A 23,457-nucleotide genomic window follows, 5' to 3' on the forward strand; every position below is an offset into this window, starting at 1 on the left:
TCAGTGTAAACAATATTGAGGTAGATGGATCAATAGTCTGACCAATAGTAAGGCACCTTACTATGTTCCTAAACATTATTTAAGTGGATAAATAATAAAGCCAGTACCTCCATTGGTCTCTCTCTCTCTCTCTCTCTCTCTCTCTCTCTCTCTCTCACACACACACACACACACACAGATTATAAGGGGTGGTCTCCATGTGTATGAACTCGGAAAGAGAAATATGGAAAGTAGGCAGGTTATATAGACTTTCAAAAGCAGACCAAAATTCTAAGTTCATTTCTTTTTTCTTTTTTAAGGCATCCCCTTTTATTACTCACCTAATGCCTATTGTATGAGAATCTGAAATGTACACAGAAAAAAGAGAGCGAGGGTGGGGGGGGGGAGCTTTTTACATGTGTAAGCACTGTAGATACTGATGAATTCTACTAACTGTGGTTGACATATACTTTCCCTGGTGTAGGTGATTGTTGAACGAGTAACATCAGTATTGAATGATAGTGAACTCTCTAGACAGACGTTTTCCTTTTTGCTGGTCTACGGGGGAAATAGAAATGCTTTGGAAAACGAAGGGCTGTACCTACGAGCATCAAGATTACACTGCGATAAGAGTTATCACAACTCACAAAGGATGCTATTAACGTATACACTGGTACAGAGTTTTGGAGATAAAGCAGGACACAAGGTTAAGGGAATTTGTAAAATAAATGCAAGGGATGTCAAATAAGCTATTGGGAACTCTTTGGGGCTTTTTTTCAATGTGATCAAATCTGAGGGGAGAACGTCATGTACATTATCAGCAATAAAAAACCCATTCCCAAAGGATAGCTTTCACATAATTGTTTTTAAATTATTATTTTGTGAGGGTGGGGAAAAAAACCCCCTCTATGAGTGCTAATTATTATTTCAGCGGTTGTCAAATGTGAGAACATAATGGGAAAGCGCTTAATTAAAATGAGCACTCAATTTGGTGAAATCATCCTTTCTCCCCATGCTTCATTTTGAATTTCCACTTAACATTTGCGCCTGGCAACCTAATGTCAACACTCGCACCCCAATCAAGGCATCCACTGGTGCTGAGAGGCAGGCAGGAATCTGTTGCATGTGCTGGGGGTCCCTGCTCAACCCAGTAAAGAGGGCTAGTCCGCAGGAGAAACAGAAGGCACTGAGCATCTATTACCACACTGTAATACAGAAAAGCTCCAAAGATAAAGGGAGCCATAACCTTTTTGAACTTCCTGCACTTGGAACAGATGCAACAGTATCCTTGATAGCAAGTATCAGTGCTGAATCTTATCTCTGGACTTTTGCAGAATGTTTGGGAAGAGGCTGCCCTGCCCATGGAATAAGTTTCAAGCCAAGAGTGAGGAAATTTTTTTTTGCTGTAGGACCAGTCACCCAAGGGAAACATTGGGGGCCCATGGTGGCTTGACCCATAGGCTAAAGTGGGTGGAGTTTGCAGGATTGCACTGTGAGGTGGGGTTTTTTGTTTTTTTTGAGAAATACAAATGGGGAGAGCACTGTAGCACACATGTCCCACTTGTTGACATCTGGTTGACATTTGGGCACCTGAGTCAAACCACACACAACATGGCGGTTCCTTGCCAGGGAAGAAGAAGAAGAAGAAGAGTTTGGATTTGATATCCCGCTTTATCACTACCCTAAGGAGTCTCAAAGCGGCTAACATTCTCCTTTCCCTTCCTCCCCCACAACAAACACTCTGTGAGGTGAGTGGGGCTGAGAGACTTCAGAGAAGTGTGACTAGCCCAAGGTCACCCAGCAGCTGCATGTGGAGGAGCAGAGACACGAACCTGGTTCCCCAGATGACGAGTCTAACACTCTTAACCACTACACCACACTGGCAGGGAGTGAAGAAGCTCTACATCAGGAACAAGGCGGATCTACGTGCAGAGTGTTCCTTCCAGCCTGGATCTGCTGCCCCTGTGGATCATGCCACCCAAAGCAGTTGCCACATCTTGCCTCATGGGAGGGCTGGCCCTTCTGGTTCTCTACTGTGAGAATGGGATGCTGAACTAGACAGGCCTTTGTCTGATCCAGCAGTGCTCTTCATATGAGACCAAACCACTGTATCTATGTCTAGGAAGTGCCCTCATTAGAGCCACCTCTCCAGTACTTGATGCTATCAACCACCATGCTAGCACTTAATGGCTCTGGACATCCTTGTCTCCAGGCTTCCTGCCTTTGGGTGGAATTCAAAGCAGTGTTACAGAGATGGCTACATCAGCATAAAGCACCAAGCTTGTCTGATGCAACCATCTCCCCTCTCCTCCCCTGCTACCCCCAAATCTGCAGCCCTGTTTTTCTAGTGGGACTCATTGTCCTGCCTCCTACCAGTGCAACTATGTAGTTTCTTCATGTTCCCATTTTTTGCTTGTGAACCCTCTCTAGAGCCTGACACTTAACTCCTCTGTGGCAGAGGTCACTCCCCTCTCCTTTATACAATGTGAATAACTGGGTGTATCTTTTAGATGCAACCAGCTATCTTATAAGTGGTAAAAAAAAATGGCTGCTGATTGATGGCCATGCAGGTGCTATGGCTGGCATGATTCTAATGGTGCTCTCTAAATGGCTCAAGGTCGCCAAGGCCTCAGTTCAGACTGGAGGGCTTGGCAAGGGGTTGGACTGGATGGCCCTTGTGGTCTCTTCCAACTCTATGATTCTATGACACCCAGATCTTGCAAAGCCTGAAGTACGTACATCTGCTGTATAAGGAAATGGACAATCTCAACCCACAGACTTCCTCAACTGTTGCAGCCTGGACTGTGGGGGGAGGGGGGAAGTAGCCATTTGAACAGTGTGAGGATAATGCCTTCACTGCCACTCCAATTCCAACTCTCCATACTCCTGAGCAGAGTGTACTTTCTCCTACCTGACTTTCTGTGGCCTCACTTGCACTGGCGTAGGAATGGCGGGGTGTAGGGGGCAGGGCGCCCCAGGCAGTGGGATCCTGATAGGGTTCCATCTCGGCACGCCCCACCCCCAGAACGCACGCCAGCCCCAGCCCTGCTTGCTTCCCGCCCCCGGTGCCGGAGCATGAAGCTCCACCACTTGCTACTTTAACAAATTCAGAGAAGGCAGGGTGGGAGACCATGGGCCTCCTATCAGCAAGAGTAGCACTGTCTTAAGAAGCTGCATGGAATGGTCTTTCTTTTGCTACCACCCACATGAGAAGGCAACACACTAGGCCAAGGTATCCTTAGGCAACTGGTAAGCATGACACAGATTTAATCAAAAATATATGAACTCTTCTGCAGATCCACCACTTCCTACAGACAGAATCTCTAGAGCAGGCATGCGACTACTAGCTACACATTTTTATATTTTCTTTGATTAGCAATGTCTATGAATGCAGCCTCTTCCCCCTGCCCTGACTACAAATATATGAAGTTTGGTATAATGGGACATGCTGCACTTGTACAGAGAAGCTTGCATTTTACAGCATATAAATATTTGTGCACGTGATGCCTGAAACTGATACGGAAACATTTTCTCTACAACTTAAAAATTGGGCAGGGTTCCTGCCTATTAACTCAGCAGAGAGACTGAAGCATTCCGGCTTTTTTTTGTAACCAGAAGCCTAGCAGATCACATCAGAAAGAACAATGATGAATCCAGCGGTGCAGCCTCAAGATGTTTTTAAGCTGTATTTTTCATAATTAACCTCATACCGTATGATACCAACCTGCCCTTATGCTCTAAACAGTGATGGCAATGCCTAATCGCCTTCCTCGCAGCAAACAATAGCTTTTACCCTGTTGGTTTGTTTTGATGTTTGGAAGCATTTCTTCCGTTACTCCTAGGCCACACACCTAGGCTAGAAATTTTAACTGTATTTGAAATCCAGCATTCCTCCTTCAGCAAAGTATTCTCTGCATCTGGAGCCAGGACAGGCTCAGGCCCCTGACTCGGCCCAGCTGGTGCTTGTTGCAGGGGAACCTGTGCAGACTGGGGCTCTTCAGGATCAGGCCCCAGACTTGGTTCAGATGGTGTCTGAGGCAGAGGACCCTGTGCAGACTGAGACTCCTCTGGTTCCGAGTCCAAGCCCGAGTCCAGGCCATCACACAGGGAGAAAGTGGTGCAGGAGAGGGTGGGGAAGAGCCTCTTCGTCCTCTTCCTCTGACCCATCCTGTGCTCCAGCCCCCTCCAGCTCTGAAGCTTCCCCTGCCCCTGGTTCCTGCCTCCTGGCTGGTACAGGTCCCCAGAAACTACTGCCCTCCTCTCCTGAATCAGATTCCAGCCCCCCTTTTCCTGGTCCACACTCATCAGCGTCCTGCCATTCCCCCCTCCGGAGATAACCACAAAAAGGCACATTATGTGATATCTAAACTGGGATTTGTGTGTCAAGTACAGAGCCTAATTTATGCAATTAATGAAAAATCACAAACAAATTAAAATAATTATGGTGTGGGTGTTCTATCCACCAAAACAAGCGTCTCCTGCCTCCTCTCCCACCAAAAAGGAATATATTGTCATGGTTTTCAAGCTGTGCATTGTCAGAACACACTTCTTATCCGCTTAGATGACTTTAAAAGGGAATTTAGACAAATTCATGGAGTTGTTCTTCAGCATTGGGTCCTCAGATGTTGTGGGATTACAGTTCCCACCCCATCCCTGGCTACTGGCTAAGCTAGCAGGGGATGATGGGAGTTACAGTCCAACAACATCTGGTGACTCAAAGCTGAAGAACACTGGGATAGGTGTATTGGCCATGATGGCCACATGGAATCTTATACAGTGACTGAATGCCACTTGCTACTGGGAGATAGGTACTGCCAACTTATCTAGCTGGTGGGGTTTCTTGGAAGCATCTGATTGGTCACTATAGCAAGCAGGATGCTGGACAAATGGATAATTGATCTTTCTGGTCCAGCGAGGCTCTTCTTACATTCCTGCAGTCTTACATTTCGCATCACATCGCTTTATGTCTTCTAAGTATCGCACTGGATCGATGCGGAATATAATTAAAATCAGAATACGCACTCCCATCAAATCAGCTCTGAATTCACACAATTCACATTAATTTAGAGAGTGTTTTGGGTCCTTCCCCTCCACCCCACACCACAGTGTCATCGGGGGTGGGGGTGGGGAAGCAACCCACATTCTGTATATTATTCCACACAGTGGGCATTTCCTATGGAGCCGGCATCTTTCCTTCACTCCCTGTGCAATGTGTTAGGCTTCCTTTGAAAACATTTCAGAAATGACAGCTAGTTCAGAATTCAGTGGCCAGATTACTAACTGGCATCAGATAGTCTGAGCACATTGCACTGATTCTAGCCTGACTGCACTGATCAATACGGCTGGCATGGCTATGGACTCTCCGTAGGTGGTGTCGCCACAGGGGTTTGTCTTGACGAGTGCTTGTACTTCCAATATTTACAACAGCACTGCTGTGCTCTGGGTCCTATATAAGAACCAGAACTACTCTGCTAAGTAAGCCCTGCAAGTTTTACGTCTTTGCCAAATCTCTGACCTTCTCAAGTAAATGAAAGATAAACCAAGAATTGCTTTCTGATTAATTTCATTTCGGGTTACCTCCTGATTAATCACTTTCCCACTTCATATTTGAGCTCCTAAATAATGAGCACTCCTAATATTTACCTAACACTCACCCACTCACCAACTGTCCCCCACCTCCCAGCCTCATTTGTCACCAACTGTAGGTATTTATTGAGATGTAGTGGATTACCATCGGCTTACAGCTGCTATTAAACAGAATCTGCTTAAGCCAACTCATATAAATGCATCTTAAAACTCAAATGCTAGCTCTCGGAATGCTGCTCAGGCAAAATGTCTCAGCTTGCAAACGACAACATGAGCGACGGATGGCTCTCTGCGAGGGTGTCTTTCTGTCCTCCCAAAACCACCAGGTGGCAGTAAAGACACATGGCAAAAAAAGGGAAATGCAAAACACCTTCCTTGGCGCTCCTACCACCACCCTTGCCAAATCTCTCTAGTCATTGAAAAGTCTAACTTAAGCCCTAATTGACAGCATGATTGCTTCAGCTTCCTGCTTATATCAAGGGAAACATGGCAAAGTATTTTAAACTGATTACACTTTTGACAATATGGATGAGGATAGGTCCTGAGACATACGATTTTCCTAACTGCACTCATGCATTATAATTACCTTAATGTAATCATGTAAAAAAAACAAAAACCCACCACCAGCGCACTCATGCTTGTGCAAACATACTTAGGGAAATTTTGTTTACATCAATTACATTTTTTATACAATGCTATCACCCCAGCCATATTTCCTGGGGATTGCTGAGCAGACCCAACAAAATTAAAATGTCAAATCAGGGAGCATAAGAAGTCAAGCAGACACCCGGTGGTGGAAGGCTCTGACCTTGCGTAGGCAGAACGGATGCAGCATGATCTTGTGCTGAGCACCAAGAGGGATTTCACACTGACAGCCAGCTAGACCATATATATATATAAAATGAAGGCACCCAGCCTTTCGACAAATAATAATAAGAACACGGACTGCTTACAAGTATCTCTGTCATTTGAATCAGAAGGCTCAGGCGTTTAAAATTTAAGACTCACACACTAATTTCCCACTCTTGCGTGACAAAAACAACCTCTATCTGCTTAATGTATCACTTGGGGGCTCAAAAATCAAGATGGTTTTACCTGTAAAGTGTTGATATTAAGGGGAGAATTTGAAATGACTGCCGTGGAACACCGAAGCAGTAGCTTCATTTACACCCTTGATTAGCCAAAGCAGTTGTCAAGGGTACATCTAACCAGCTGTCAAGTAATATGCGAGATTTTTCAAGAACTGCGATTTTTTTTCTATTGAGCGCACACATCCAGTTCAGGAGTATAAGGATCTAAGGTACGTTTTTCAGATATAACAACCTCTTGGCTTTCCCCCTCGAATCTCTAGAGCCATGATGATTTAAAACAGTGACTTCACATTAGCCCCCCCCCACTCCAAATAAAAACAGCACCTCTCTGATGGTTTGAGGACTGGTGGGACAGGCTTTGATGATGATGATGATGATGATGATGATTATTATCATTTTACAAATGCACTATTTTTGCCAGCCCTAACCATCATTCTCTTTCCTTGTCTTTTTGGAGGTGTTGGCAAGCCCCCTTTGCAGCATACTTTGGCAGCTTCAAGTATTACACTAAAGCTAAGCCATTAAAAGAAAAGTGTTCTTTTTATGGCTGGCATTTTCTTTAAGAGGCAAAATGTGTTTCGCAAAGTTCCCAGGATCTTAAAAATCTGCAATATGCAAAAGGAAGCTCTTGTGTGGACATACAGGGTTAGGTCCATCATGCCCTGTTTCGTGTGGATATGATACGTGAGCAGGCAGACTAAGTAATTTCAGTGTCAGCTTCAGGTTCACACTGGGGTTGTGTGCACAGAACTGCCACCATCTTCAAGGCAGCTGAGAAGTCTGCAGAACTTTGACAACCAAACCCTTTTGGAACCAAGTTGGGAGCAAGGCAACGGAGAGGGCTACATAACTAGACAGATACAGATAGACATTAAAATGAGCAGTTAACCCAAACGATGAAGAACAATGTGGTCTGGGTCTCCTTTCCACCTCAGATCAGTGCTCTGGTGGTAAAGCTGTTGGGGAGGAAAACTGCCTGGTTCATAGCCTACCTTCCTTTCACCACCAGGTTACGCTTAGACCAGTGTGGTGGTCTTTCCATTCTGGTCAAAGTGTACATTCAGACAGGACTTAATTCTGCTTTCCCTGCATTTCTTTACTTGATAACGTATGTGTTTTATATGATTTTCCACATGGCGTAAAACCCACTTCTGGAAATGTAGCAGAATCTAATGGGAGTTTAGCACTCATTTCCTGTGTTAATCACTTCTGGCAGGGGGTGTGGGGTGTGGGTGGGGAAACCCTGTCAAGCAGGAAAATCACAAGAGTTTTGCACTGTAGTTTTCCTGTTGTTTTCAGGGATGATAGAATCATAGAAATGTAGAGTGGGAAGGGACCCCCAGGGTCATCTAGTCCAACCCCCTGCAGTTCAAGAACAGTTCTGGGTGGGTTTGAACCACCAACAGGCCAGATACACTGACCCATTGCACCACAGTGCTGGGTTATATTCTGTCATACATTTATTCCCTGCCAATTTTCATGGGGGGGGGTGATGGGTCATGGGGGAACAGACACACACATGAGCAATGTGGCAATATGTCCAATGTCCACTGTTCTGTTATACTGTGCCCGCCAGTGTGAATGAAATTTAGTGCTACATGGCAGCCTGTTAATCGAAAAACCACACAGTTCCACAGGTAAATGCCGTGTAAAACAAATGTTAGAAACCAGGACAGAAGAGCTAGCATTATAACCAGAAAACTGACGCGGCAATCTAAGCCTCTGATCTGCCATGCTGGAAGCAATTTGGATCCCTCCACCCAACCCTGCCTTGCACTGCTGATCTCCACTGCCATGGAGCTCTGCTGTTGTCTTGGCTAAATGGAGGGCATAATGCTAGCATTTTGGGTGGATTCTGTGCCAACGCTGCTGCTGTCACGTGACAGCAATGGGTCTGATTTGGACTTCTCTGCTGTGCTGTCTGGGAGCTGGTGCTGTGAATGCGCATTTGTCACTGCCTCCTCCCTTCTGTGCTGGCCAAAGGTAGTAGCTGGCCAAAGGTCTATCGCTGCTGGATAGGACTTTGGATTGCCTTCTTAGTCTGGGAGGTGTGAAGTGGCATGGCTTGCTTTAAAACGTGGACCGAACAAAACTCCATCCCTAACTTCATGCACTGTGTAATGAGTCTACTCACAAACAACTATTTGCATACATTCCACTTGGTGAGCTCAACCTCTAGCAAGATAATAAGGCTGTTGTATCATCCCTTAAAGACAGAAATGCAAATTAAATTCAAACAGATAGATAAACCTTTCGTTTGAATTTAAACAGGAGAGTTTATCAGGACAGGTCCTCGAGCTAGACCCTCATGCGGCAGTGACAGTCACAATGGTCCCCCCTCCCATTTTTGTTACTGTTCTATACACTGATGGTGCTGTATAAACCACACACAATTAATGCAAGTGAAAAATGTGCAGCTTATTGCCTCTTGTGAAAATGCCCCAGGAGTCTATGCAGTAAGTTGCCTACTTGCCTTCAGGTTTTAACCAAAGTTCATATGCATTGTTTGTGACTGTATTTTTTTTTGGGGGGGGGATATTTCTTCTTATGGTTTACCTATATTACTCATTTTAAATACTGCATTGCTGGCCCCTTTAAGTTATTTCATTCTTACTTTCCCATGACATTCTTTTGCTCTTTTGTCTGAAATACGCAGATAGTTAATTAGCTAACAATCACTGAAGAGTGGCCTGAGGTGTAGATCATTATATTAATTTTTTTTAATCTTCTTTTCTGTGTTGTTGTCTTGACCTTTCATACTTTCTAACAACAATGAAAAAACCAAGGCTGTGGGGCTTAATTTGCCAATGTAATTAGAGGACCAATGTGTTTCGTAGTGAATATATATATATATTGCTAGTAATCATTCTAGCAATGCCCTTCCTTTGTACCCATTCTGGTCTAGAGCCAACCTTCCTGAATATGGATGGTCAAATGAAACAGTGTCATCTAGATGTTGTCTTGACTATGCCTTGCAGAATAGTACTGATATTTCCTTATTGGCACTTCAAATATGTCATCTAAAACACACATAAAAGAAAAATGTCTGGATCTGTGGAACTGCTTCATATTGGCATTTCATAGTAATCTTCTTCTTTGGCAATCACTCATAGCCAAGTAAGATAGTCTTCCATAAACATGGTTTTAACAATGAGACCGTAAGTGACTGTGGAGGCCAATTCTGGATCCACATGTCCTTCCACGGTGGGGACATTGGTTTCCGGGCAGGAGTTGATCACGGTGTGGATTTGCCAAGTGTGTCTTCCTTTTAACACTTTTCTCCCTTGCATCCTGAGTTTGAGTGTCTTCAAAGCCCATGACACAGTAATCATAATCATAGTAATCATGGCCCTATGAAGCTGAGGAACAGGTTACTTGAGAAGCTGCCTAATGGAAGAGTTCCAAAGATATTTTAATGTATTTGATTTTTGTTGGAAGCAGCCCAGAGTGGCTGGGGAAATCCAGCCAGAGGGGCGGGGTACAAACAATAAATATTATTATTATTATTATTATTATTATTATTATTATTATTATTAATCATCAGGAGCCTGCTCTGCAATAACTCAGAGCAGGGATTTTAGTGTGGCTGCCCTAGGACAACATTCCTGTCATGCTACAGCAGCTCCTTACCATGTGCACTTTCCAGAAACAATGGAGGACATTTTTGTTCTGGGTGAGTAGGTCTTTGCATAGGTATCTCTTCTTACTGTTTTGCTATTCTCTTCTGTGCTGGTTTTAATTGCTGTTTTCACCCTAGCTTTTTTATTATTCTCTGTGCATCACCTTGAGACATTCATGTGGAAGGTGATTAGCATCATTATCATCTTGTGATTAGCCAAGATGCACCTTCCTCTTCCACCGCTTTGGACTGTTATGGTCAAAAAAGAAATACTTCAGCTGTCAGTGTAAACTTGCAATTTATACACTGTGCCAGTTTCATAATGATCTAGTGCATGTCTAGTCACTTGTTTCTCTTTGTTTCATTGTATTAATGAGCTCTTGGAGGTATCACCCCCTAGTTGGCTCCATTAAAAATAATAAGAGAAGTGATACCTTTCTGTGGTGACAATCTCTTTATAAGGAATGGAAGGCAAAGAGTCATTTGTTCTGTTGTATGCTTACTCTTTTTTGTTTCCTTCCCACATGCAGGCATTTATTTTGCTTTCCCCAAATTACATTTTTATCCTGCCCTGGGTTCAGCAATCTTCCACACTGTTCGAATGACTTTTTTTGTGTCAAGGACTCTAAGAGACAATGAAGTGAGGGGAGGGGCATAGCAAGGGGGTGGCCCCCCCAGGTTCCATAATGGAGGGGGTGACAAAATGCCTGCTCCGAAGGTCTTATCTTACTATACTAGGGATTATATAGCTATATATGAAATTTCATGCATATCGGTTAATATCTTGACCCTCCTCCACCAAAATAGCTGTTCACTTGGCTGTTTTCCTATGTCAGGAAGGCTGAAATTTCAGTTCAGTGGAGCACTTACTGTTCCCAACCCTAACCCTGTGGAAAGCCATCTAATTAGACTTTAATTTGATTTTGAGATGTTTTTAGGAGGTAATTTAATTATTGTTTGATTTTATACCAATGTTATGTATCTGATGTTAGCCACCCTGAGCCCGACTTCGGCCGGGGAGGGTGGGATATAAATAAAAGTTATTATTATTATTATTACTTGTTATTATTCCTTTGTAAGAAAATATGAAATAACATAAAACCATTTTTTTGGGGGGGGAAATCAATGGGGGGGGGTTGACAAGAAATTTTCCGTACCGGGTACCACCCAACCTTCCTATGCCTCTGGGGGGGGTGCCAATTTTTTTTTTTGCCCCCGGGTACCAATTTACTTTGCTACGCCCCTGATTGAGGGTGGGAATTAACCTCAGCACTGATCATAGACAGCCCCACTTCCTCTGATGCCTCGGAGCATAAGCAGCTCATTTTGACACCACATCAATTGCCGAAGCAGGCTGGGTTGCCTCGCTCAGGGTACAAGCATTCCAGCCTGGAAACCACACTGGACCACATTATCCCTAGCACCACTGAAGTCAATGGCTACTAATACAGGCAAGGCTCCTTTAATTGCCAAGGGCTTTCCCGAGCAGAAGTGGAGGAGACACTCAGACTGAGTTGCAGCCATATTTAACATCTCAGTCTATGGATGTTTGCATAATGCAGGCATAGGCAAACTCCGACCCTCCAGATGTTTGGGACTACAATTCCCACCACCCCTGACCACTGGTCCTGTTAGGTAGGGATGATGGGAATTGTAGTCCCAAACATCTGGAGGGCCGGAGTTTGCCTATACCTGGCATAACGCTTGTGCTGCATATGCAATTCTCCAGTCTGAGCTCCTTTTGGAGCTATCCAGGGTACTGACTGGAATCCCATCTGGCTGTGATGAGGCTTTATCTTCTGGAGCAGACTATCTTCTTCCAAGGAGTTACAAGCATTATGGAATATCCCCCCCCTTTCATCCACCATTTTATTGTCTTAATCCTGTGAGGTAGGTGGTGGTGGTGGTGGAGCAATAGAGAGAGACTTCCCCAAGATCAACCAATGTGTTTCAAGGCGGAACAAGGATTTTAACCTGAAACCTGGTCTTAGTCTGGCACTCTAACAACTATGCTACACTGGCTCTCAATGACACTGTGTGGTCTGCCGAATAATGTACACAGTTGGGAAAATTGTATTCTCTACAATCCTCCTTACTGCGCCTTATACAGCTTATGCTTATCCCACCTCTACAACAACCTTACAGACATTTGCCTGTATCCTTCACACTCTGCCCTTGTTTCTGCGCTATCGACACAATCCTGTGCATATCTATTAGCCCTACTGAGTTCATTGGGGCTCACTCCTAGGTAAGTATATATGGACAACACCTCGTTTACGCAGGGGTTACATTCCGATGCAACACACATTTATGTGAAATCACATATATTGGGAACACCCATTGAAAAAGCCTGCAGACACTCTCCAAACCTCCTTGCTCAAACACCAACTCTCCACAGGCATCAAAGTTGGGTGCAAGGGTTCCTGGGATTGCACTTGCAAAGGCTCGTGGGATTGCTAGAGGCTGTTATCACACTATTTTTGTTCTTCTGCTCTTTTAGGGCATTTTTTTGCCCCTTTTCATGCCACATTTGTGTTGACAGTGATGTGCATGCCTTGAATGTGTGTAAATGGGGAGTTGCCTGTATAGGGTTGCTGTACACTTTATACTGGGAGCTCCTTGGGAACAGGCACTTGCTTATGTTGCCTATGTAACTCTGTTCTTATTCTTACAGACATAAGGAAGGCTTTTGTAAGAACTGATCCAATGGATAGTGAAACAGTTCTTTTCTTAGCTCTACCATTACCCACTCACACATTTCTTAACATCTCTGCTGGATCACCCAAGAACAGAATGCACTCTGACTCAGTTCCCCACCAGGAAAAATGAGCAGGTGTGTTGTGGAGGAGGATGGGGGGCAGAGGAAATGGTAATTATCTCAATGTTGCGACATTGTGAACATTAATTGTTAATGCCTGCACAGACCTGTGTAGCTAAATTAGTGCTCATCATTATACTTCACTTACACTACACTAATAAAATAATTGCCACCTACAATTTGAGACTGACAGTTGGCTGGAGCTCCCCTTAACACCAGATGTTATGCGTTGGGTTTGAGGGGAAATGGTTTCTTAATTATGAGGATAGGGAATATATGAGAATTCTGTGGATTTATACCAGCAAGAGACTGATGGACCTGCCATGAGAAACTCACCATTCCTGATAACTGTACTAGCAGTGATGCTTATTTTTAGCATCCAACGCAGACCTTCCTTTAAAAAAATGTTTTGGGCAATCAGCTCTTTTCCTTTCATCATGGCTTTGACATTAAGTGCTTTGTATGCAGCAAGGTCAGTTTTCTAATAATAATGTTAAGAAAAGGCAACTATGTTTCATTCACTTCAACTTGGAAATGTTCAGAATTCTTTTTTTAAAAAATACCGGTAATAATTATAATAATAATTAAAGCATTGAATGGTGGTCTAGAGAGACAGGCTGTTTCTCCCAGCTTTCAACTAGTTTCATATGATTCCAAGCACATCAAATTTCCAACAGAAACAGCTCCTGGTATATTGTACAGTATTTATTTGTTTGCTTGCTTCACAACATCTATATCCTGGCCTTCCAGTTTTTGTTTTGTTTTGTTTTGTTTTAATGCAGCTTCAAATAGTCAATATAAGCAACAGAACAGAAAGCAGCAGAAAAGAAGTACAAAATTACCATAAAGCCCGCACAGGAATACAAGAGAATGTATCATAACTGGGACACCACTGTATAACTGGATGCTACCTGCTCAACCTCTAAAGGTAGAAACACCTAGAAATGGGCCTCCAAAGATGATTTGAAAGGTATTAGGCTGCATTCACATATGGGGTTTGTTGTTTAACTTATCAGAAGGCTAGAGCTTTCTGATATTTCCATATTGTAACTTTCCTTTCACACTGCACAAGCCCATTCCATCACATCTTGACCGCTATACCGCCATGTTGCAGTAAATGTCATTCACACATGTCATTCCTCCATACTGTCTCTCTCTCCTTCTATATTCAGCCATTCTTCTAGGTTTTACCTTTCTATGATGAGATACTGACATGCTTTCTTGTGAGGCAAAAAAGAAAGAAAAGAAAAGAAAAAAAGAGTGTCCCTTGAAATGGGCAGGGAGTTCAGTGCACACCTCACAACTTGCCTCTTGAGTGGTTTCAGTATGAACCAGTAAAAAAAGTGGGGAAATTGCCACACAAAACATGATTTTACAGGTTCAGGGGGACTACAGTTTTTTTTTTAAATCTCCCTGCAATCAAATAACGCATCAATGAGCACTAAACTTGCACTACATTCCATTCCATTTGTTTTCTGGAAGTGGTTTCTACATTGCGTGAAGTTGCAAATATAATGCACAAAATAACAGTTAGGAAAACATCAGTAAGATGGAATAAACTGCAGCCTCTGTCACTTCTATCATTTTTGTGCACTAAGCGGCCAACTTGCAACCCAGAAATTGATGCTACACTTAAATATTACCAAAGGACCTGGGAGCAGCCACAAATTGTCCTGCCCTTTTGTTCCACAGATCTTTTTGTCTGCTCACTTGTTATAGTGACCAAAGTCCTATGTTTACCATGTGGCTCGGAATAGAATAGGTGGACTACAGGCCAAGTGGGACAACACTGACACATGAACTAGTCCACTAGTCTATCTGGAGGCAACCAGGAATGGGGGCATTCTCAATGGTATTGTCTACAGTTTGGAGCAGTCTGCCCCAAGAGACACAGAAAGTATCCTGAGGGTGATGCTTTTGCCAGCAACTAAAAACATTTTTGTTTATCCAAGCATTTTTTTCCTGCTCTAATAAATTTATGTAATTTTGATGTGGTTAATATTTTGTACACCACTTTGGTACCTCTGTGAAAAGTGATATATAAGTCTTTTAATAAATAAAAATGTGTTTCTTTCTTAGTACTAATCCAATCTGAGTGAATGGAACTACCATGGTGACGGTCAGTACTCAGCCTTTGAACTTACAGCCACTGCTATTTTTCAACCACACTTTCAGCAACTGCAGTATGCAATATATCCTTGATCCAAGCTGAGAACTGTAATAGAACAAGCAGCAGGCTTCATTCCTCTGAATACAGGCCCTTGTCAAATTCCTCCAGACTAATCCATCTTTTCATATGCTAAACAGCTCTGGTTGCATGGCAATTGAAGACAATATTCTATTTATGCATCAGATTGCTAGTACCGATATTTCACATCTTGGTTACCATTTTTTTTTCCACAATAGTATGCACACACACTCTTCCATAGTCTATAGATAAAAAACCCATCTAACAGAGTGAGATAAAAACAATCAGACCTAGAGTATGCCAAAGAAATAAATAATACAAACAGCTAAACACCAGCATATAACCTAGAAAATGTGGTACTTAACTAATTGTGCTGATTTGCTGGCAAATCAGTTGCTAAAACAAATCATAAACACTAAAATCTTCCAATATTTGGTATATCAAAGATAATACAGCAAAACCGATCTGTAATGGACTACTTAGACTGAAATTTTGTCCAAAAGTATGTTCAAAATCTACCATTATCCATACAGAACTTTGTCCTGACTCTTCATTACTAGCACTCATTGATTATGACAAAAATGATGTTATTGGACTCTGCCTTCTAAAAACTAGAAGAAAATAGATCAATGTATTCCACAGAAAAGGGTGTCCTCAAGAAACGTAAGATGTTGAAATCTCTTTTGTAGCGGTCAATTTGGCAAAATACACTTACAAACATTTATTGAGGATTTTTAATTCATGGATTTTTTGTGTCTGCACATAAAAGGAATTGCTATTTTCAGTTCCTTTTTATGTCGTCATAGGACAAAAACTCTAGAAGCCCATTAAAGCAATATACAGAAACCTTAATGCAACAATACTGTCCAGAAATTCTGTTTTTTCTGTTCAAGCTTTGTTTTAAAAAAGAAAAGAAAAGAAAAAAGGAGGAGGGTATTTCCCAGCAGTCATTCATAGAAGCCCAGAAGCTGAAATGTGCTATCCCGGTGATAAAAATGGCTGCCAGGAAATCGTGGGTGTGTCCAAGATAATAATAATTTATACCCCGCCCATCTGGCTGGGTTTCCCCAGACACTCTGGGCAGCTTCCAGCAAAATATTAAAATACAATAATCCATCAAACATTAAAAGCTTCCCTAAACAGATATGTTGAGTCTGGTTGTTTCCTGCATTTGATTGCATTTCAGGCCACTGCTTCTGGAGCGATTATTTCTGTTGTTGTTGTTTGTATGTAAAAATATAACAAAATACAAAACAAACAATGGTAGCAAGTTCATTAGATTGCGTCATTGGCCTAATCTAAATAGCATTGGTCCAAGCAACACCCAAATGATGAAACTACTATGTGAATTACTACTTCTTGGAGATAATCAGAGCATGGGGTGGGGGGTAGTATTGAATCTAGGAAAGAAAGGTAGACTTACAGTGTGTTCCAAAACAGCTTACACCATGAAAGGACTTTGCTTGTTATTTGCGTATTGCAGGGATGTCCAACTCCCAAGAGACTGCGATCTACTCCCATGATAAAAACGCTGGCAGTGATCTACCCATTGGAGTGACCAAAGTTGTTGAGCTTTTTTTCTTTTTTGAGCGATCTGTCGCGATCACGCGATCAACCAGGATAGACCAGGAACGCTCCGTGATTGACCAGTTGGACATCCCTGGTAAATACATATGTCCCTTCCAACTCTACAGCTCTCTGATTCTATGTAATAAAATCATACCAGGTTGAATAAAATGTCTCTGGCTTCTCTTGATTCCGGATGTTCCATATATGGCAGATAACCTGTTCCATAGCCTCAATATGCCACAACTTCATGTTTTCAATCTATGAACATCTTAGTTAGCTCTCAGAAGCAGTTTAAACAAACTTTTGCTGTGCTGTACAAGAACAATGCTCAACGTGACTCCTTGGTTTCCATTTTTGACCGCACAGCCTACAATTTTGCAACATTTACTCAACAGTCATTTAAGTGGTCTAGTTGCTCTCTTTGCCCATATTAAATTAGAGAAATGCTGCAGTGATCCCTGGTAGCATCTAACTTACCTCTACTGGATTACTATTAGTCCTGAACAGCCTTCCCCAACATAGTGTCATCCAGATGTTGACTCCCAACTCCCATCACCCCAGCCAGAATGGCCAGTGGTCAGGGATGAGAGGAGTTGCAGTTGTCCATCAACATCTGAAGAGCACCATATTGAGGGAGCATGATACAAAGTAAACTCAGTTGCTTCTTGAAAGACCAACCAAATCACAGAATATGATTTGTCTACTTGGTTGATTTCTGATGGGCGCAGGATGTTTGAATGTGCATTTGGGGGTTCCCTTGCCTGTGATGGGTCTGTTTACATTTTAAGTGGAAGATTCTGATGTGTGCACAGATTCTGTTGCATAAGAGGATATGTGATCCTCACTGGACTGAATGGGCATGCATACAAACCATTGGACTGAAATGAATCTGTGCACCAGTTCATTGTTCCAGAAATATATTTTCTGCAGTTTTAGAGAACATACGATTCCCACATTCTTGAGAAATATGTTACTGCTAACTTTATATTATTATTAATAATGAATTCATGTAAAGGAGTCTCATTATGCTTTTCTGTTCTCTAAGATGGAGATAAAACACACCTTCCTGTAGGAATCCAGATTCTCTGTTTGCCTATGTATGTACAATGTAAGTACAGCAGGTCATCTTCTAAAAACATGTCATCCAAACAAATACTGTAGCTGAACAAAACGCACAGGGGAAAAACAGTACAGAAGGTTCATGAATATTAATAGATGGGAGAAAAATATGTAACACATTTAACATGGATCACTAAATGTACATGCATAGTTTTGTCTGGAATGCTCTCCTTCTAAGCAGGGGATATTAGGTTTGTCAAAATAAAAGCACTGTTGGCAAAAGTCACCCTTATGCTATATGAAATGCAATATATTTCTTAATGAGGATATTTAATTGTGCATCAAACACCCTTCTTCCCATAATCTTAAATTAACATTATTTGAAGTATACAATTCTTTTGAAGTTTTAAGAAAACAAAAAACAAACAGGGTACTGGCTTACTGTTACGTGCTCACCAAGAAAGGCTGTAATCCTACCCATGTTTACTCAGAAGTAAATCATACTGAATAAAAAGGGGCTTCTTCTCAAGTATATGGAGTTAGGATTGCAGTTGCTAAATCACATGCCATGCTCACACTGACTAAAATCCCCAGGTTTCACATTTTCAGGGTTTTAGATGAAATTAATTTTCAGTTTTCTCTGTAATATTATGGTTGTTGTACCATGTATGTTAATAGCTGGATTTACTGGAGAATATTTCACTAAAGAGAAAAAAAGTTGAGATGCTATTTTTCATTTCCCAAGGATGCTTAGGGGACATTAATCATGTAGATACTTTAAGCACAATGCAGTACCCAGAGCAAGGTTTCAATTTATCTGAATAAATATTTCTAACTGACAAAAAAATTCATTTCAGATTAAACTGCCTCTTTCTGATTTGCAACTGTGTTTGGACTAGATGCAGAAGTTTAATCAGAGTCAATTTAACTTTTCTGCTTCTATTTAATAATGTGGAATCACCAACTCCCTGCCTGCTAGCAAGAATTAGTCTGGATTTGTTTTTCACAGCAAAGCTAAATCGCACTTGGCTTGATTTTATTTACCTTTAAAGTGAACAATTTATATAGCACATTCCATTTTTTTGGTATAGAATTAGATATATGTGAAGACGACTGTGTGGTGCAGTTCTTCTCACAAATCTATAGTAGCATAATGGCAAAGCCCGAAACAAAAAGCCTAGCATAGCATCAAGCACACTGTAGTGATTTGCTGCTACAAAGCAGACTGTGAACATCAATGTATTGCCATCTTAATACAAAGAAGCACTAAGCGTAATAAAGAAGGCTGACTGTTCCACTACTTCAGTTCTAGAAGTACAGCCTAGTTGCATCTATGTTGACTTAGAAGCAACATTTTCATGGCACTTGGAGCCAGGTAAGCACCCATAAATTTTTGTCCTTAATGAAAATGCCTTAGTGGCATGGATTTACCAATGAAAGGAAGGTGTACAGCTTTCAGAACATTCTGCTGGTAGGCAGTACATTAAAAAATAGTGATATACTGTATGTGGCAATCTTTACCCAGATAACACACACAAGCGAGTTCATTCATTTTCAGCAGATAGTGACTATAGGTACACCCCAGGCCCCATCCAGATAATGGATGTGGTACCCGCCTTTCTTCACCATCACTTATGGCCCAAGGCACACATGCACATGTTGGCACCTTTCACGCTTCTCTGATGTGAATGCTATTCAGGACTGCAGATCTGAGAAACCGTGTAGCTAAATTCCTTCTACAATTCACAGAACTTGAGTTCTGTTTCCAGATCCAATGTCCTTTTTAAAAAAATACCATAAAGGTGTTTTTTCCACCGACCTCTCCTTCCTAGAAGAGTGAGTGAGTTTTCTTGCTCCAGTGTGGTTTATTCTGTGTGTCTTACAGGATTCATTTCACAGCAGCTGCAGTCCTCCATTTATCTAGTGACTCAGGGGGTGGGGTGGGGTATAAAATACACATTTTAGAGTACTCCAACTCTCTTTTTTGTGACTTCCATGTTTCCCCTCCTTCTCCTTTTTCTGTTTCATCTGTTAGTCTGAGACATGCAGAACAGTCTTTTCGGTTGTGGGTCAGTATCTTTAAAACACTCCCCACACTGAAGTGCACCTAGCTGTATCACTGGAGTTGGCATCTGCCTGCCTCGGGAGACAATGGAAGAGTGTGCCTTCAGGGGTGAAGTCAAACCATTGGTGTTTCTTCTTTCTGAGCTCTTCCTAGTGATTATGCCTTCTCTGGTCACTGCTTTGGATACACAACCTGACTGTCTCCAGGCACAGCGGTTGTCCCACATGACAGGGTTTAATGTTGCCAGCATTCATGCCATGTTTTCAGCCATCTTTGTAAAGCAGAGTTGGTCTGCCAACAGGCCTGGTGTCTGAAGCCAATTCCCCCGTAGAGCAGGCTTCCTCAACCTCAGCCCTCCAGATGTTTTTTGGCCTACAACTCCCATGATCCCTAGCTAGCAGGACCAGTGGTCAGGGATGATGGGAATTGTAGTCTCAAAACATCTGGAGGGCCAAGGTTGAGGAAGCCTGCCGTAGAGCGTGCCCTTTGGGATCCTGCCATTTTTCCTTCCGATGTCACTGAGACAGTGGGCTTGGGAGAGCACAGCTTTCTTTGAGATTCTGCCCTGCCTTGTGATCATTGTGTATCATTATATTTTAGGAAACAGGTGAAGACACACCTCTTTGCACAGGCTTTTTTTTGGGAGGAGGTAACTGTTTGACACTGCTACATCCTTTTGAGTTAAATTAAGGTAGTGGTTTTTATATTTTTGCATTGCACTGTTTCTAGGCTGTTTATTTTCTTGTAAACCTCGGGTTACAAACACTTCGGGTTACAGACTCCACTAACCTGGAAATAGTACCTCTGGTTAAGAACTTTACCTCAGGATGAGAACAGAAATCGCACGGTAGCAGCAGGAGGCCCCTTTAGCTAAAGTGGTACCTCAGGTTAAGAATGGACCTCCAGAACAAATTAAGTTCATAATCAGAGGTACCACTGTATGTTTGTGGTAATTTATTATTATTTCAATGCAAGCACAAAATGAGATGTTGCGAAGGAGCAAATGTAGTGACAGAAGTAGACCCCAGAGGTTTTCCAGAAGATGTGTTTCTTTTGCTGGGATATAATAATTGCCTTGCTAGATCAAGCCAAAGCCCTTTTGGCTTTTGACTCCCAAGAGTAGCCAACCTGGTGCCACTTTCCCATAAAATTGTGCTTGAAGTGGCTCACAACATAAATCAACAACTCTAAGTGTGTGTGTGTGTGTGTGTGTGTGTGTGTGTGAGAGAGAGAGAGAGAGAGAGAGAGAGAGAGAGAGAGAGAGTGTATCCATATTAGGAACAACTAGCAATAATAATAATAAAATAAAGAAATAAATAAACACAAATAAACCAATCTACACAACATTGTATAAAACAACAGAAGCAGTGGGGGGAAATTGGGGTTATGTCAGTTTCGCACTCATTTGTCAGTTTCAAAACTTACTTCTATCCTTGGCCCTTTTCCTAGATCAAACCATCATAGCTATGTTTGAGCATTATAAAACATATACTCTATACTCTGTCCAGGTAACATTCAGGTGACATTACCCAGTTACCTGAAGCAATTTCAAAATGAGTTTCTCAACTTTTGCCCATGTCTGCTAAGACAAAATAATAAGATGCTGGATGAGGCGGCAAAGCACTGTGAAACTTGTCGGCGATAAAATGTTAGTTCAAATTGTAGCTCAAGAACGTGTGTGAGGTGAGATGAGGTGCATTGGCTTTGTGCAGCTCAGCTTGAATTCGAGCTGAGCAATTCTGTGCAGCTCCATTTACTACCTAATGTAGCTGTAAAGGTGCTTTGGCCCTTTGGTCTTCCACATTCGCAATACAACCTTCAGGTTATTGAAGATTCTTCCTATTTCAGTCAAGTCAGTGAGGGAAAGAGGGCAACATTTCGCAGCTCTGCCTGCCTTCATGGAAATTTCTGTGTTGGTTTTATCCCATTAAAATGAAACCGTATAAAACAAAGACAGCGTGTATTTGTATGTGACTAAGAAAAAAGTGACGTGTGCCACAGAGGGTGAGTGTTCAAAACTCAGAAGCCCAAAGTCCCCTGATGCATATGGAACTAGTTGTATGGGGAGGTTTTTAGACTCTAGAGTAGAGCTTTCCAAACTTTGTGTCGCGACACATTAGTGTGTCGGCTGCAATGTGCAGGTGTGTCGCACAAATTCTTCCCATGCTGCTCTCAGGGCTGAAAGGGGTTAGTTTAACCTCTGGGTTTGCTGGTAAAATTGAATTACTGTGTCACGAAATGATCCATGTTTGAAAAGTGCGTCACCAGCATGAAAAGTTTGGAAAGCTCTGCCCTGGACAATAAGGGCAAGTGATCCAAAGTTTGAAACTACTACAAACCAATGAAGCCGGAGTTACAGTTTCATACTATGTACCTAAAGACTAAACATCTGAAATCCAAATAGTTCCATTTCATTACACTGTGGATCATTAGCCGGCCAAGCTTTTTTCACAACTGTGTTGTATGTAAGAACCAGAGCTAAAGTTAAAAGAGGAGGTTATGCTGTAAAAGACGATCAGCAATGCTACAGAATATGGCATGGACCAAATGTAAGTTGCTGGACCGATGGCCCATCTTTGCTTGGTTCTCCGTGGATTAGCGCAGCTTTCAAGGTTTCATGCAGGGGTTTCCCCCCTAGCCTTGACCCTTAAGATCCATTACAGAGATATGCTAAAGACTGAGCACTGAATCTAAGTCTAGACTCGATTATTTGAGCTGCCGTCGAGCAACAAGCACCCTATAGCAAATTACAGGATTAGACATATTGGTAATCAAAGGACCTGATTTGAAAAGCACTATCTACAGAGAGTGGCCCAGGATGATCCTACATCTTTCAAGGTAGCACAACTTTAAATAACTTACAACATTTTAGAGGGTCGTTCATAAATAGGGGGAAGGAATCTTGGGAGACGGCATTTTCTGTGGCAGATCCTAAGCTGTACAATTCCTTCCACACAGAGATGCATCATAAAGTTTCTGCTATATGCTAGTAATGCACGTTCCTAACCTGGCCTTTGGCACCTGAATTTATATCTTAGGACTCGCCTTATTCTCTTGATTGCAGTCCGTATCAACTGTTCTTAATGTTGCCTTTTTAAAATTGTAGGTTGCCCTTGGACCTAATGGTGAAGGGCAGGTAATAAATATTAATAATTCATATCTTTTTGCACTGAATTCATAAAGTAACTAGTACAACATGCCTTTCACGCCCTGATTTTAAAAAATCTGAAGTGTTTCTTTTGTTCCTCCTAAATGGAAGCTCAGTCTCAGCAATCTACCAGCCACTGCTTTGTGCAAAAATACAAAGAGCAGGTCTACTCACATGAGAAGTGCAACCTTGGCACTGTAAACTCGTGCAAGATCACAGTCTTCTGTAAAAAGAAAATCCACATCTTGCAGTTTTCCTTTTTTGCGGAAGTAGAACCACCCAATTCTAATGTTATGCTGGTAATACAAACAGACCCTTCATATGAACAAGGGTTG

General features: G+C 42.2%; 1 protein-coding gene across 1 annotated transcript in view; it reads right to left on the reverse strand.

Annotated features, from left to right (window-relative positions):
* EYS (eyes shut homolog) overlaps nt 1-23,457 on the reverse strand; it is a 266,420-nt gene that overhangs the window by 69,902 nt on the left and 173,061 nt on the right. The gene's annotated exons all lie outside the window — the stretch shown is intronic.

Source organism: Lacerta agilis, chromosome 3, assembly GCF_009819535.1.
Source record: "Lacerta agilis isolate rLacAgi1 chromosome 3, rLacAgi1.pri, whole genome shotgun sequence".
NCBI classification, from domain to species: domain Eukaryota; kingdom Metazoa; phylum Chordata; class Lepidosauria; order Squamata; family Lacertidae; genus Lacerta; species Lacerta agilis.